At 41.7% G+C, this 16,059-nt stretch overlaps 1 protein-coding gene across 2 annotated transcripts in view; it reads left to right on the forward strand.

The window, feature by feature from the left end:
- FHL1 (four and a half LIM domains 1) overlaps positions 1-16,059 on the forward strand; it is a 60,434-nt gene that overhangs the window by 17,129 nt on the left and 27,246 nt on the right. For both annotated transcript variants that reach the window (XM_082610633.1, XM_082610634.1), the window contains exon 2: positions 5,826-5,899. The gene's annotated coding sequence lies outside the window, so the exon portion shown is untranslated. The remainder of the gene's footprint in view (positions 1-5,825; positions 5,900-16,059) is intronic.

A 16,059-nucleotide genomic window follows, 5' to 3' on the forward strand; every position in this document is an offset into this window, starting at 1 on the left:
AGTCGTCCAGAAAGCTACCCATGGTCATTGGGGTGGGGGGAAAAATCCTATTTCTCTTGATGAAAGAATGCTTGGAGTTGTGGGAAAGTTGTAAACTTGGCAATGACTAATTCAAGCCTATCAGTCAATTAAGTGAATTTTTATTTTATCATTTGTTTTATTTGGGAACTGTTGTAATAGTCACTGAAAGAACATCAATCTCCATATTTTTAAAACAAAACAAAAATACCATTGAACATTAGGGCAAAGGGCAAGAATTTCGAGGTTTTACCTTTTGACTTTAGCAAATATTTGCTGCTCCATTTTTCTAGCTGGGTTTCACCATTTAATTTGTTTTTGGTTTGGGGCTTTTGGGGTTTTTTTGCATTGTTCCTACTTGTTCCTCATGCCTGATAATTTTAGTTCCCTTTATTCTGTTATTGATGGCTTTTTTACTCCTGAGTATTCTTAATATTTTATTATTATTCTTTTTGTTTTTCTCCTTTTCTTTAGTCTTATAAAGCTCATTAGCCAGCAGTTATGTAAAGACATATGCAGAAAATACGTATAGTCTGGGTTTTTTTTTTAACCTTTTGACCCCTTCACCCATTTCCACATCCCCTGCCTCTGGCAACTGCCAATCTGTTCTCTGTACCGATGAGCTTGTTTTTTGTCTTTTAATATTTAGATGCTGTGTATAAGAGAGAGCATGCAGTATTTGTCTTTCTCTGACTAATTTCACTTAACATAATGCCCCGGAGGTCCATCCATGTTGTTGCAAATGGCAAGACTTCCTTCTTTTTATGTCTGAGTAGCATTCCATTGCGTATACATGTACTGCATCTTCTTTATCCATTCATCCATTGATAGGAACGTGGGTTGTTCCATATCGTGGCTATTGTAAGTAGTGCTGCAGTGAACATGGGGGTGCAGATATCTTTTTGAGTTAGTTTCTTTGGATAAATACCCAGAAACAGAATTGCTGGATTATATGGTAGTTCTATTTTTAATTTTCAGAGGAACCTCCATACTGTTCTCCATGGTGACTGCACCAATTAACATTCCCACCAACAGCGTAAGAGGGTCCCTTTTTCTCCACACCCTTGCCAACACTAGTTATTTGTGGTGTTTTGATAATAGCCATTCTGACAGGTATGAGATGATATCTCATTGTGGTTTTGATTTGCATTTCCCTGATGATTAATGATGTTGAGCATCTTCTCATGTACCTGTTGGCCATGTGTTTGTGTTCTTTGCGAAAATGTCTACTCAGCTCCACTGCCCATTTTTTAAATTGGATTGTTTATTTTGCCATTGAGTTGTATGAGATCTTTGTATGTTTTGGATACTAGTTCCTTATCAGATACATGATTTGCAAATATCTTTCTCCCATTCCGTAGGTTGCCTTTTCATTTTGTTGATCATTTCCTTTGCTGTGCAGAAGCTTTTTTATTTTATGTAGTCCCACTTGATTATTTTTGTGTTTGTAGCAAAAGTATTCTTAATGTTTTAGTGTGCCAGTTAAAAAGGAACGCGTGCATTTTTATTTCTTATCCCCCCTTTGTGACCACAAATTCTTTAAATTTGCATCCAGAAATGGCCCATCAAAATTTCTCCTTAGAGCTTATTTGGGGCCTGGTGGGCACACTGCTTACCTTTCATCCTTTTGTTAGTTTACAGGTTGTGCCATATCTGGAAGGAAAGACCTTTTATTACTAGTTGCAAACCTCTAACAGCAAATTTGATATTTTAAAGCGTTCCATATATTCCAGTGCAATATTTTAAAATGGTCACCACTCTAACTTTGGAAAAGTTGTGCACTTTTTAGTTTTCTGAAGGAACTATAAAAATCTAAGGATGAATCTAGAAGGATCACAACTTGAAATGTGTAGTATATCTAGTAGATACCTTTTAAAAATATAACCTCTCTTTTCCCAGACTGAGTAAGGATAAAACCTTTCTCTTTCCAAATTTTGAAGAATATTATATCATATAAAATAATAAATGTAGAAACTTGTGTGGAATAAATGGTCTTCCAGACATAGTATAGAGTATATTATACTCAGTCTAAGGACACAAAATTAGATTTTATTATATTTCTATAACATAATATCCTCTTGGATTTTGTTTATTAAGTTAATGTGCTGGTAAAGACTTGATGATGTTGCAGATCCTGATTATGTTGACATTATTAAAATGAGGCATCTTTTATCTGAACCATTTATTTATACCAATTAATTATTTTGCTGGATAAGAGCCATTTTATCAGTTCTTCTGCTAAAGGAAGGAAGCCAGTGGCCATCTCGTTTGTATTTCCTGTTGCGTGTTATGGTAACATTTCAAATGTGTTTTTGGATGGTGCAAATGCCGATGTCTCTAACGACCATAGCAGCGTAAGCCTTTGAATCGAAGGCAGGATAAATGAGAAGTCTAAGCGGCTGCTCAGGACCGTCACAGCTGTACCTAATTAAGAAGGTATTTGGGGTTCACTGCTCTTTGGTTTCTTAGGTAGGAGAGAATATTCTGAAGGACATGATTAAGGAATGGTTACCATGACAATCACATTCAAAGAATTAGAGGAGACAGTGAATCTGTGGGGCTCATCCATTTTGATTGATTCAACTGGTCTTTTAGATTCATTCAAACAGCTGCTGTCTCTGAATTTTATTTTCCACGTAATTCACCCAATTGATTGGTGATTTGGGGATCATTTCAGCTTGGCTGTCCATAGTGATAGGACTGACAGTGTCTGTGACCAAAATACCATTGTTAAACCTGAAGGAGAGTGATTGTGTGTGTTAAATGTCACTAGAACATAGCTTCTGGCTTCTGGAATAACATAAATGGTTTGTCTAATTTCACTTATTAATTCTGTCAGGGTGGGATAAGATTAACGTGATTTATTTTAAAGCATGACTGACCCCAAAGTGTTTGGGTTTTATTTTGGATTACTTTGCTGTCATCACATTTTACCCAGTGTGTTTGGCTGCTGTTCTGTTTTTACTCTTTGACTTGCGCAATATCATCAACACAATTTGTGCTATGTCTGGTCAGAGCCACAGTTACACACTGCAGATTGAAAAGTGTACATAACTCTACGGCTCTGAGTGCCTTTATCCCCAACTAAATGTTAAGTGGGACACAGTAAAGTGAACTGGACATAGAAATGCTGTTAAAATCTTGCTGTACGTTTTGATCTTTCTTTGTGGGCTAGTTCTTGATGGTGAAACTATGAACTGTGCAACTCAAGACTCCTCTGGCAGGGGCCCAAGTTGGACCCCCATGCAAGAGCTCTGCCTGCTCAGCCTTTGGGCCTTTCTCTCTTCTGCCCTCTGGAGGGCATCAGGGAATATGACATTCAAGGACTTCCTCTGTGAGGAAGAGCCGGCATCTTGGTGCGGTTACTAGATGCCAAGTTCTCTGGCCTCCCCTGCCCCATCAAAGGCTGAATTTGCAGAGGTAGGGAGCAGACAGAGAGAAGGCAGGGAAGGTACTGGTGGGGTTGGGGTCTCAGGGAGGAAGCTCTTCTGGTTCTTTAGAGAACGGGATTCCTTCAAGTAGAGCCCAGCATTATTCAAATCCATCTCTAGGAAAAATTGGTTCTGAAAGGGTGAGTAAAATGGACTAGTATAATAAGGCTAGAGTGTGATGGATTCAGGTTCAAAGTTTAAGTTGGGTTCGATCTAAGTAGGGGTATATTTGGGACCAGGTATCTGAGGCAGCATATGAAATGGTTATCCAATTTTGATAACCTTTGCACTCTGCGCCTGCTGTAATAGTAGTGATAATTATATATCTGATATTCAGTGAGTACCTTGTATGCGTGAGGCCTTGTTAAGTGCTTTATACGCACTGCCCTGTTGCCACCTTACAGCCTCTCTGTGAGGTCAGCTAACATGAGGTTCACAGAGGTTGTACAGTTAATATGAGGCGGGGCCAGTATGTGAACCCAGGCAGTCTGACTCTGGCGCCCTTGCTATGAACAGCTGCGCCATGCTGCATTCTCCCCGCAGCTGCATGAAAGGGTGTGGCACCTTCTAGAAACTGAGTTCTGTGTGAGTGCGGTGTGGGTGGTGGGGGAAGAGACTGAGCCAAACCTTTTGTGTGTACATACCATGCTAAGTCCTGGGAGATAGAAGAGAAATCAGGGATTTCTGTCCCTGTCACCAAGAAACTTAAAGTCCTGTAAGACAAATGAGGTATAATGTAAAACCAATGATGCATTATTCATATGATAGAATAAGAAAATATTATCTATACTTAAGTATAGGTGGGAAGGGGACTAGAAGGTATTCTATTGGAGTCAGTCACTTTCAAGCATTTGCTTTTGAAAGTTAGCTCTTTGTCGCTGGCACAAATTTGCCTTCCTCTGGGCTTTTTTTTTTTTTTTTTTTTTTTTGCGGTATGCGGGCCTCTCACTGCCGTGGCCTCTCCCGTTGCGGAGCACGGGCTCCGGACGCGCAGGCTCAGCGGCCATGGCTCACGGGCCCAGCCGCTCCGCGGCATGTGGGATCTTCCCAGACCGGGGCACGAACCTGTGTCCCCTGCATCGGCAGGCGGACTCTCAACCACTGCACCACCAGGGAAGCCCCCTCTGGGCTTTTGATCTGGCGGACAAGACCCCTGTCCCTATAGTCAGCAGACTTGTCCATTTCAAGTTTGGAAGAGTTGTCTTCAACTGTGACAGTTGTCATTAAGGTCTCTAAACAGATGAACCCATTAGCCTATTGAACTAACTGGACCAGGTACTTATTTTCCCATTAACAGTAAACAAAAAAAAAAATCTCTCACCACTGCTTGTTCGATGATCGGCCTGGAACTGGTTGGTTGGAGCGCGGGGGGCAGTTATGAGCCTGGTTATAATCCTTGGTTTATGTTTGCCTTCTTTCATTGGGTGGATGCTTCTTGAGCGCCTCCTGTGTGCCAGGCACTTTTCTGGGTGTGGGAATAGAGCAGTGAACAGAGGAGACGGGGCTGGGGGGTGGCCCTCCTCTCTGGGAGCTGTCTTTTACTCAGATTTCATTTGCTCATGTACATTTTACAGTTCATATAAAAGTGCCTTTGGTGTGAGTTTCAGGATTTCACACGTTGGGGATGATACAGTGATCACACTGCCTTTCTCCTTAGCCCCAGCCAGTCCTTTCTGAATGATGGGGGGCAGCTAAGGTGGTGATGCCAGCGTGCCCGTGGGGAGGCCTCGCGGGTGCGGAGAGGGCAGCGTGTCAGGGTATACCGTCTTTGTGTCGTGATGGGAAAAGCACGGGGCACACCTGTTTCCTAGGCATGCCCACCAGCCTGCGTCCTAATCCTGTTGTTGATTGGAGATAACTTCAGCGGTCGCAAGGCACCTCATCTCCATGGCAACACCTCTAAATATTCCTCTGGTGACTTGTGCTCTACATTCTGTCTGGATCTGAGCCCTCCTGTGGCAAAATATTCTAGAGCTGTTAAAAGGGGGAAAAAAGGCTCAACTAATAAATCTATTCTAAACGACTGAGTCATTTGTTTTGATTACCCGGGTGATTGCCAAATGTTAATTTAAAACTGAAATAGGCCATGAGCTCACTCCGCTAACAATGCTGAGTGTTTGAGCTAATACAGCTTGATAATGAGGGGGCCAGATCCACTGCCGGTGCGAATGTTATATGATAAACAGACATTTGGGGAAATATGCAGAGCATCTTGGCAGTTTTCCTTTAGCTCTAAGGGTTGTAAATACAAAGTAGAACGTGTTACCGTGAGCCATTTCAAAGGAAGTTGATTTTTGTTTTTGTTTTTTAGGAATTTCTAACGTTTCTTCTGAAAAGGTAACTTGACCTCTTGATTCTCATTGTTTCCTAACTTAGGTACGTCGGAGGTTGTTGTCAGCTGCGTCCCACCCTCACTGAATACATCCCGTTCTGCACACATCCAGTGTGAGGTAAGTGTTCCGAATCGCCACACATTCTTAACACTGATCTCCACCTCCTGATGTGTGGAGTTAGGCTCAACGTTGTACAGAGATCTCTGTCTGTACTGTAGACTTGAAGGGGGTTTGTTTTAATTGAGCTGAGCGACATCACCGCTTACCCTAGATACTGGGTCTCTGGGGAATGCCTTTTCAAGGGCAGACACATCTCATTTGCTTTTCATCTGGGGGCATGGAATGTGGATGTGGCAAGCACAGCAGGATGGTCAGAGGCCTGCTTGAGGGTGTAGCTCTGCTCGTGCTGCCGCGTGAACAGTAGGGAGCAGGAAAGCGGCCTGGAGCAGACCCCGGGCCGGAGCCCCGCAAGGCTGGGCCGCCCGGCCCGCTGTCAGGACCCTTACGCCTGGGGTGAGCTGACCCGACCTGTGGAGCTGCCCCTGAAGCACATGGTGATTTGGAGTGTTTCCATGGAGCCACATTAACGTGGGCCGCCAGATCTTTTTCTCGCTAGGACTAAAGTTCTAAGCGCAGCCGCGTGGGTGTGAGCAGTGGGGTGTGCCAGCCCGTCCATTTAACATGCCCTGGATAGGCATCCTCCGTCCTCTTCCTTTCGCCTCGGTGGCTTCTGGACACTCTGTGGTGATGCCGGCTTACTCATTTCTCTCTCTTGAGAGATGGGGGACGTTCACCTTTGGATGTGCAAAGGGAGGGAGTCTGCAAGACAGTTCCTCCAGGCACAGTGTAAGGGGCCCCGGTCTTTCTGCTTTTCTGGGCCCCAGTCTCCTTGTGTTTATAAGAAAGGTGGTGACATTTGCTGCACTGGACCACTCAGGGTTTCCACTTGCATCCATCGAAAGGTTGCTGCGTTTTTGCCTTCCCCTCCACCCTGCCCCATTCCATGCTCAGTCCCACATTCAATGTAGGGCCTTTTATTTCAGTTAGGGTTGATGCTTCCTAGGTGGTGAGAGTTGCCTTTCTTACATCTACCTGATGCAGGATTCTCCAGAGATTTTAAAATATATATGCAAGTATATTATATTACACCCTAAATACGACTATAAAATATAAACCCTAAAGAGTCAAAAAGTAGGACGGCTTTTTAGAAGTGTTTAATCTGAATTTGATCAGTTTCATCCATTACGATGGTAGCTGGCAGTCGTTCCCAGGGCCTGGGGCTTTAAACTGGCCCTGTGACAAAAGCTTCGGCAGTTTCTCTCAGCTGTCAGCCTCAGTCGACTCTTCCATCTTCAGATTTAAGCCCTGGCATTACTATCATCCACAGCCTTTACCTAAAAGGGTTGTTTTAAAACTTTTTTTTAAATGATAAAAGCCTGTCTTCAAATAAAAATATGAGGTCTAAAACCCCAGCAGAGAATACCCAACCAGAACTGCCTGGGCTCAAGTAGGAGGCTGCGACTCTTCTCCTCCAAGGAGCCCTAGGGCAGTTGAAAAGCAGTGCCCTGTTTAAGGAGCAGAGGTTTTCACTCTGTGCCCTTTCACAGCTCTTACTTTTATTTTTCCACAGCAAGAGAGACTAGATTGTTTAAGGACATACACAGATGAGTTAAAACATCCTCCCATCAACTGAGTTGGAAATGCTGACCAGGTGGACCTTGACCATTCACATGCATTGTTTACCCTTAGTAATTCCACAGCAGTCTGCAGCCTCGACAAACTCTTGTCAGTAAGAAAACTTTAATAGAAACTACGTGTACAAGACTGTATTCTTAAAATGGAACATTTTAATTTGAAGTCATTTGAACACATAGTTGAAGTGGTTTTGTGATATTAAGAATACCCCAATGACATCTTTAATTTGACCAAAACTTAGCATCTTTGGGTTTTCTTTTAGAGCAGTGAGTTTCTCAAGTGAGTTAATGAAATAGAATCCATTAAATTCTGTTTCACCGTGACAGAAATCTATGGGATTGATGTAAAACAGTTCAACAATCACGATGCAGTGGTATCTCATGATCTTTCTTCATTTCTTTTATTCATTCATTCGTTCAGCCCTACTGTGGACTAGGCCAGGAATGTAGGAGTGAGCAAAACAAAAAGAATGTGATACATTTTCGTCTGATATTCTTCAAGTATAGGACATCCCTAGATTACTTTTCCTTTTGCAGAAGAGGAAACTGAAAATTGATTTTCCTATTTAAATTAAATTGCCCGGTATTGAGTAGACCAGTATGGGTTCAGGGGTACAAACCAAAGTCCCTGTCTCCAGTCTGCTCCTTGAGCCTGTGAATTATGCCACCTCCATATAAGCATGTGCAAGTAATAAAGGATGCCTTAATTCCTGGGGATGCAGCTGTGCCTGGGACCCAAATGCCCCCCAAATGAAAACAAATGTAAACTGTATATTTCACACTCTAGTTTTTTAAAGTTTATTGAGAAAAATTGGACAGTTTAGGAAAATGGACTCTGCAGTCTCCACATGAGGATATATATTTTTTAATGGTAATGTGTCCCGTTTTATGTTCAGTACAGCATTTATCACAGGTAAACTTTATAATTCAGGGACTTGAAATTGTTCCATTTGGCTGCCCTTTAGGTATGGAGTTACTTGGAACAAAAACTTGAACACAACGTAATTCTTAATGCATACTTGAGCTGGGTACTCTACGTATTTGTTTTTGTAGTAGAGACAATATTGTTAATGAGACATTTATTTCACATCTAGGAAATATTTGTATCATTGACATATGGTCACTTTCATGATTGATTTGGCAGTTTTTGATATTCACAAAACAAAATTTTTAAAAGCAGTAGTCATAGTTATTTGATTTGTACCATTGATCTTTGTTTTTTTTTTTAACTTGGTTGACTTTTTTTTTCTAACATCTTTATTGGAGTATAATTGCTTTACAATGGTGTGTTAGTTGCTGCTGTATAACAAAGTGAATCAGATATATGTATACACATATCCCTATATCCCCTCCCTCTTGCGTCTCCCTCCCACCCTCCCTATCCCACCCCTCTAGGTGGTCACAAAGCACCGAGCTGATCTCCCTGGGCTATGCGGCTGCTTCCCACTAGCTAGCTATTTGACATTTGGTAGTGTATATATGTCAGTGCCATGTACCATTGATCTTGACGTGACCTCTCTTCTTGGTGCACAGATGGGTCACACAGGCTTAAAGAGTTTGGAAATCGTCCATCTGGAGCCAAGGTCTGAAACTGGTGGGCTGGATCTGGCACACAGAGGGGGTTCCTTTAAAATTTTAAGTGAATTGCCAAGCATTTAGAGATTGAGAGATTTCACATTTTTTTAAAAATGCAGATTTTCATCTTCTCTTGAGATACCAGAAGATGTGACAGCATGGAGCCTGCATTCCTGTTGGGCAACGCTAGGCTAGAGCCAGTAGCCACTGGATCTTTAGATAGAGCATGAACTCTGAAACTTGCCACGGTCGCCAGCATTGTGTTATCTCCTTGACACTAAGGACAAGGGTCAGGTGCCATTATCTGAATGTCTTACTCATTTGTAAGACCTGCTTGGCTCTTACGTGCATGTGACTTTTCAATCCCAGGTCTGGGTGAAATTGCGACTCCAAAGTTACAGCCATCCTTCCTCTCAAAACCTCAGCATGTGAATTTTCAGGTGCATGATATGCTGGGTGATGTTCATTTGAAGGGGGTACCTTAAAAGTGTTGAGGGTAGACATCTGAGGGGAGGGATACCTTCTGATGGTGCCTGATTCAGAGCAGGAGCATCAGCAGAGCTGGGGGGAATCCTGTGGTCTATGTCGGTGCTTTTCAGCCTTTAACATGTAGATTCCGGTGCAGCAGGTCTGGGGGCAGGCCTGAGGTTCTGCAGTTCCAACAAGCAGCTGCTCATACCACGGCTACTCTGAGGACTCGCCTCTTTGAGTGGCGAAGGGGACTCTACCCTAAAGCAGTCCTAAGAAAGAGCAGTCATGCAGTGGTGGTTCTAAATATCTCTTCCTTTGGCCTGAGAAAGAGAAGGAGATCTTAACCAGGCTCTTTGGGGTTGAATCTTCATTAACAAACCTGGGTTCGCTTCTGGTTGCAGCAGGATAAATTTTTTTAAAGTAATTATTTTTAATACAACATAGCCTGTGTAAAAGAGAAGTCCAACTTTTATTTTAAATCTTGTTTTAAATTAAGTGCTTCTGATAAAAAAGCTAGATATGTTAAAGGTCAAGAATCTTGAAGTAGGAATTAGAGCTTTAAATTGTATAATTATAGGAGAATATATTTATGAGAGACTCCTAGAAACTTATTTAAATAAGACCACAGAAAATAGGATAATAATCAAATCCCTGGAAGTATGATAACCTTGTAACTATAAAATGATGTAAGTCAGGGGAATTCCCTGGCGGTCCAGTGGCTAGGACTCCACACTCGGCCTGCTGTGGCCTCAGGTTCAATCCCTGGTCGGGGAACTAAGATCCCGTAAGCTGCACGGTGCAGCCGAAAAAAAAATGTGAGAAGTCAGAAAGGAAGAGATCAGTGGATTCAAATATATAAAAATGTGCTGAGAGAGTAGATCTTAAGTATTCTCACTACACATACACAAAATGGTAACTGTGAGGTAATGGCTGTGTTAACTTGATTGCAGTAATTATTTCACAGTGTATGCATATGTCAAGCCATCACATTGTATACCTTAAATATGTACAATTGTTGTATTTATACTTCAGTAGAGCTGGGGAAAAAATACTGGAAAGGAAAACACAAAACAAAAGGAGATGCTCCATAACTGTTGGCTGAGTGAATTCTCCAGTAGGTAGACGGGTAAAAGACATTCATGTTCTATCACAGAGTAAATGAATGCATGAAAAAATGTTCAGCCTCACTGGTATGCAAAGATGAGCATATTCAAACAGCAGTGAGGTACATTTTCCATCTGTTAAATCAACAAACTCAAAAAGAAAGCCCAATGCTAATATGGTTACCTTGGAACCAGTAAACACTTACTCATTGCTGGTAACATTGTAAGTTGGTAAAAAGCTTTTGGGAACATTATTTGGCAATAAATGGCAAAAGTCACAAAGATTGGCACCCCTTGATCCAGTAGTCCTACCTGGGGAAGTGTTCGAAGAAACAAGCTGTTCTAAGAAAAGAAAAAAGCTGTGTGTTATGGATATTCCTCACAGTGTTATTTGTAAGGAAAAAAATTAGAATTTAAACATCCAGCGTTAGAGAAATGGTTCATTTATTCAACAGATAGTTTTGGTTAAGTAACTGTGATATCTCTATGAAGTGGAATTCCATGAATTTGTTCAAAATTAAAATGTTGATGCCTGCAGAGCAGTATGAAAGAATCTGTATAATACAGCCTTACTAAAAAAATGCAGGATGCAAAATGGTATATGTGCTCTGATTAGTACCTTGTGAAGTGATGTGTACGTATGGACAAGAACTAGAAGGCACCTGGACAAATGTAAGTAGCACTCTGAGCTTTTGTTCGTGTTGTTGTCCTATTGTTTGTACATTTTGGAGGTTGAGAGTCTTCAGCTTTTACCTCCTTAAATCACCGCCACATTACAAGCAGTGATGTTTACACTGATCACACAGTAGGTGCTTAGTATATAGCTGTGAAACATGATGAGGACTGCTGCTCAGGGCCTAAACGCTGAGTTCCAGTGGTAGTCTTCCTTCTTGATTGCTTTGTTCCACCATCCCAAGTCCCCCTTTTGCTTCCTGTGGTCGGTGGAGAGGCATCTTGGTGTCCCACGTGACAAAGTGTAAATGTCTGTCTCGGAGCTTCTCATTGACGTGCAGCAGGGCTGGGGCCCAGACCTTCGTGTGCCCGGGTTCCGTGTTTGCTGCAGTAGAGCCTCGGTGGAGCCGCGAGGAAGGGCAACACCCATTTCAGCTTCTGGTTTCCTTCAGCGAAGCAGCAAAACCCCACCTCAGTGTCCTGAGCCTTCTCCCAGCGCCCCCTCCCCTCCAGTTGTGTTCCCCATCTCCCTGCTCTCAGTATACTTTTCTCCTTTAATTAGGTCAGTTACTTCATGTCTGTTTTTCTTTTTTGACATGGTTTCCTCTGGCTGTAGCACCACATATTTTCCCCATTTGTCATTGCCTCTGCAGCTTCATGTTGCAATCGTTTTTCAAGTGGAACAGAGAGCACACTTGCTGAGGGGGTCAGCTCTTGACTCTTTGCCTGCCCTTTGCCTGCATGAGTGTTCCTATTTCTTTTGGGCCTAGTTCTGTTTGGTTTTGTAGTCTTCATCGTCAGTTATGTTTGGACTGAAAGATACTTAAGTAAAAATAACGGTAAGTCAGAGAGATGTCTGGCAAAGGTGCAGCACATTTGTTAAGGTTGCTGGTTTATTTATCTCCCCTGTCTCTATGGTGACTAAATCCGGGGCTGGGATTTAATGGACTTAATTTTGACCTCTTGTACGACTCCTGACTTTCCCAGCCTCTGATATAGAAGGAATTCACTTTCACTCTAGGAGAGAAATTGCCTCACTTAGAGAAAGGGTCCTAACTGGACTCTGGAAAGGTAGTATCTCCAGAGTCTTCGATTCTTCTGCTCTCTTTGATCCAAGTTCATGTAGCACTTGTAGAGAAGGCGGAGAAGTCTTCTAGATAAATATGCACGCGCGCACACACACGCACATTACCAGTGGCTCCAGTACAGTTCCCAAATGACCATGTGCTCTGCCACAGAGGGAGAAATGACTTCCTAATTTTACTCACATGGTGTCAGATCATCAGTTCCAAAGGACTAATGGCATATGCTATGGACAGCAGCCTTCAGGGGACTCTGAGTGGCCCTCACTTGCTTCCAGACACACCACCCGTCAGCCTTCCTGGCCAACTCTGGTCCTATTCGTGAATGGTGTTTTCAACACCAAGTGCTCTCTTGTCAACGGACCATAATTCATCCTGCCCCCTTGGATAAGAGTAGCATCAGAATTGGGTATGCCTCTTCTGTAGAGCCAGAAACTTTCTTGCATTAAATAAAATACGTACACGTGAATTATGTGAGGCCATTGCCTGGTTCTGTGCTAGCCCAATTCCTGGAGTTTTAATATTTACATAGTTGGTTACTGTCAGCAAGCGCCATCCTTTTTTCACCTGAATGAATAGTCTTTCAAGTCCTTTAAAGTGATCTCTGGGCGTTTTTTAAATCCTACTATAAGCAGTCTTCTAAGTTACTTGACCTTTTTTTTTTTTTTTTTTTTTTACTGTTAAGGAAATTGAGGTTCCCCGGGTCTCACATTGAAGAAAATATAGGTATCAATAGTATTTCCCAGGGTCATATCTTTATTATTTGTTAATGTGGGTGAACTTTCAGTGAGAACTTTTTATAAGAGAATCTTTTCTAAGAATATTAAATCAATGGGAACATTGATTGGATATTACATTTTTTTTTATTTTTTAAAAGTATCTCCTTTATCCATTACAGGATTCTAAGTCTCCATGCATAGAAATGTTCGAACCATGTGTCAGAGTTCAAGTGTATTAAACTGTGCCCATGGAAGTCCACAGTAAAGGTTAGGTTTGACTAGGATTCGCACGGAAGAAGTCAGGTTTGGACACTGGAATTCAAATCTAGTGTTCTGTCCATACCTAACTGATGTGAGATGAAGACATGGATCTCTGACCTCTAAGGTAGCTAAGAGTCAAACCATCTTGTACTTGAGTTGTTCAAATGATCTTTTAAAACTTTTTCTCCTCTTCCATATGATGCTTTAAGACTCACAAGGACACTCCAGTTTTAGGAAGTTTAATAATATACCCCAAATCGAGTCAGAGTGCTTTATTTAATGCTAGTGTATACTGTGTTAGTTTACTCATGGATACTTTATCTATTTGCAAGTCCTTTCATCCTCTCTAGGAACAAATTCACATGTGTGAATTTTCTTTAAAACCAAAACAAAGGAGTTAGTAAATGATTAATAAGGATTGTACAAAGACTGAGACAAGAGAAGCGACTTAAGTGCCCTTACATTCTTATTCCTCAATAAAATATTAGAGTTCAGGTCTGTCATCAAGTTCAGTTCAAGTCCAGTAGGAACTTGTGAATACTTAATGTTTTTTATTAAGATTTTGTAACATCATAAGACTCAATGGATATGGAAGTTGTTTGAAGATTTTCTCCATCATCAACTCTTCTATTAATAGTACAGAGACTTGAGAAGCCAACAACAGATGCTCACTTGTGAAAGAGATCCATACTTGTGAGACGAATGGATACTCATAAAGTTCTGGGGTTGAAATCTTGCTCATGTGCCTTATAACCGTGAACTTAGAAAATTTATGAGATTAGGGCCATAGCTAAATCATATACATTTTATTATGGTCAGTACAATAAGCATAGCTCAGGTCATAGCTTTTAGAGAAATCAAAACGTTAAGGCCCAGAGCTGTTACCAGTGCTTGAGGAAGAGCAGCAAGCACTTTTATCCCCATCACTGTCACTGTCATCATCATTATCATCACACCAGCCTTGTGTGTTGAAAGCCTAGTGTGGAGAACTGTACTAATAATAGTTATAATTTATTTCCTCATCTCTTTAATTCTTAATATTTCAGTTTTGTTTAAACAGCTCTAGGGATCGAATCAATTTAAATTTAAAAAGGAGAAAGTATATAAAAATGTACTTGGAAGAGTAGCCTCATTCTCCTGTCCTGTCAGCCAGATAAGCTTCCCCCTTTGTATAGCATCTCTCATGGAAGGATCTCCATTTACTGGATGAACAGTTAGTTTCTGTAACAGTTCTTCACCGAGGTAGGAAAGCAGTGGTCCTTAGGTAGTTTGGTGAGAATCTGTGGTCTTTGCGGGTCTGTGGACACCTCTTAAACCGTGTGATACGTGTGTGTGATATGACCATTTTTATACCTTCTTCAGGGCTATGAATTAATAATTTACTTAAGATATTCCAAGTGTTTCTTTCCCAGAACCAGTGGAGTTTTTTTCTGTGGATTCTGGTGACGGGTTTGTGTACGTAGTTCTCAGTGTACGTGCCTCGGGGATTCATAATCCATAGTGTCTTTTGCTCACTAAAGTGGTTCAAGTGCTCACTAATTGGAGAGGCTGAGTTCCACCCTTGGCATTGGGCTCACGTGATGGGTTTGAACCTGGAAGCAGTACAACATATTCTGTTATTTGTAGCCTGTCCTTTATGTTCCCAGCTGTGTCCTCTGTATCGTCAGTCCTTGTAGACTTTGCATAGGATCTTGACCCAATTCCTTTGGTCCTCTCCTGTGCGCTCTTTTTTATTACTAGGACAATCTAAGGCACAAATTGAGTCAAGGATTTGGTTGGGGTTACTGCCCTAAAGAGTGCTCTCCTTCCGCAGGAAGCTCCTTGGGAGCAAGAATTGCTGATGATTTCTCTGGTGTCCTCCAAGCCATTTAAGATTTATGCCAGAGGCATTTACTGGAGATACAGTTAATTAAATGAAAGGCGTTTTATAAATTACAAACCATAGCATTACTGTGGTATTACATAGGACAATCTCAGGATCTTTGTTTGACTTCCTGTTCCTCTAATATCAGTATTCCTGACATGGTTGGAGCATATTCTTGAATAGAACAGTCCGTCCTACCTAATCCCTTATAGCATAGCATCACATTTTTCCAGCACTTTGTTATGAAGTTTTTCAGACAGACAGAAAAGTTGAAGTTATACAGTGAACACTCCTTGCCCACCACCCAGATCCTATAGGTAAACATTTTGCTAAATTCGCCTTACTACGTACCCCTCCGTCCGTTGGTCCCTCTTCATTTCTTGGCTGCATTTCAGAGCAGCCTGCGGGCATCCATACACTTTACCCCTAAACACTGCAGCATGTGTATCATTGTGTGGTTGCAGTTTTGACATTCTTAGCCCTGCTGTCAGATTTGCTAAGATTCTGACATTTACTTTGCTGGTGGCTAGGAAAAGATGGTAAGTTGAATGTGAAATAAGCTCCATTTTCAGACCCGGGGGAGTTTTTGTTTCTAACTACCGGCAAGTGAACAAACACTTTGTATCACTGCCCCTTTTCTCCCACTTTACATGGTCACATTATTTGTACTGTTGAAATTTGGAAGGCCAGTCTAGGAAATAAAGTTGAGAGTCTGGTTTATATTAGTAAAAGCGGAGAATTGGGGTTGAGGATAGCGGGGCAGGAAGTTACCAGTGTGATACCGCTTACTTATACAAGGTCTCGAGAGGGTTTAGTGGCTGTTTATATCACCCAAG

The sequence above is a fragment of the Mesoplodon mirus genome (genome assembly GCF_964341445.2).
Source record: "Mesoplodon mirus genome assembly, chromosome: X".
Taxonomy (NCBI): Eukaryota; Metazoa; Chordata; class Mammalia; order Artiodactyla; family Ziphiidae; genus Mesoplodon; species Mesoplodon mirus.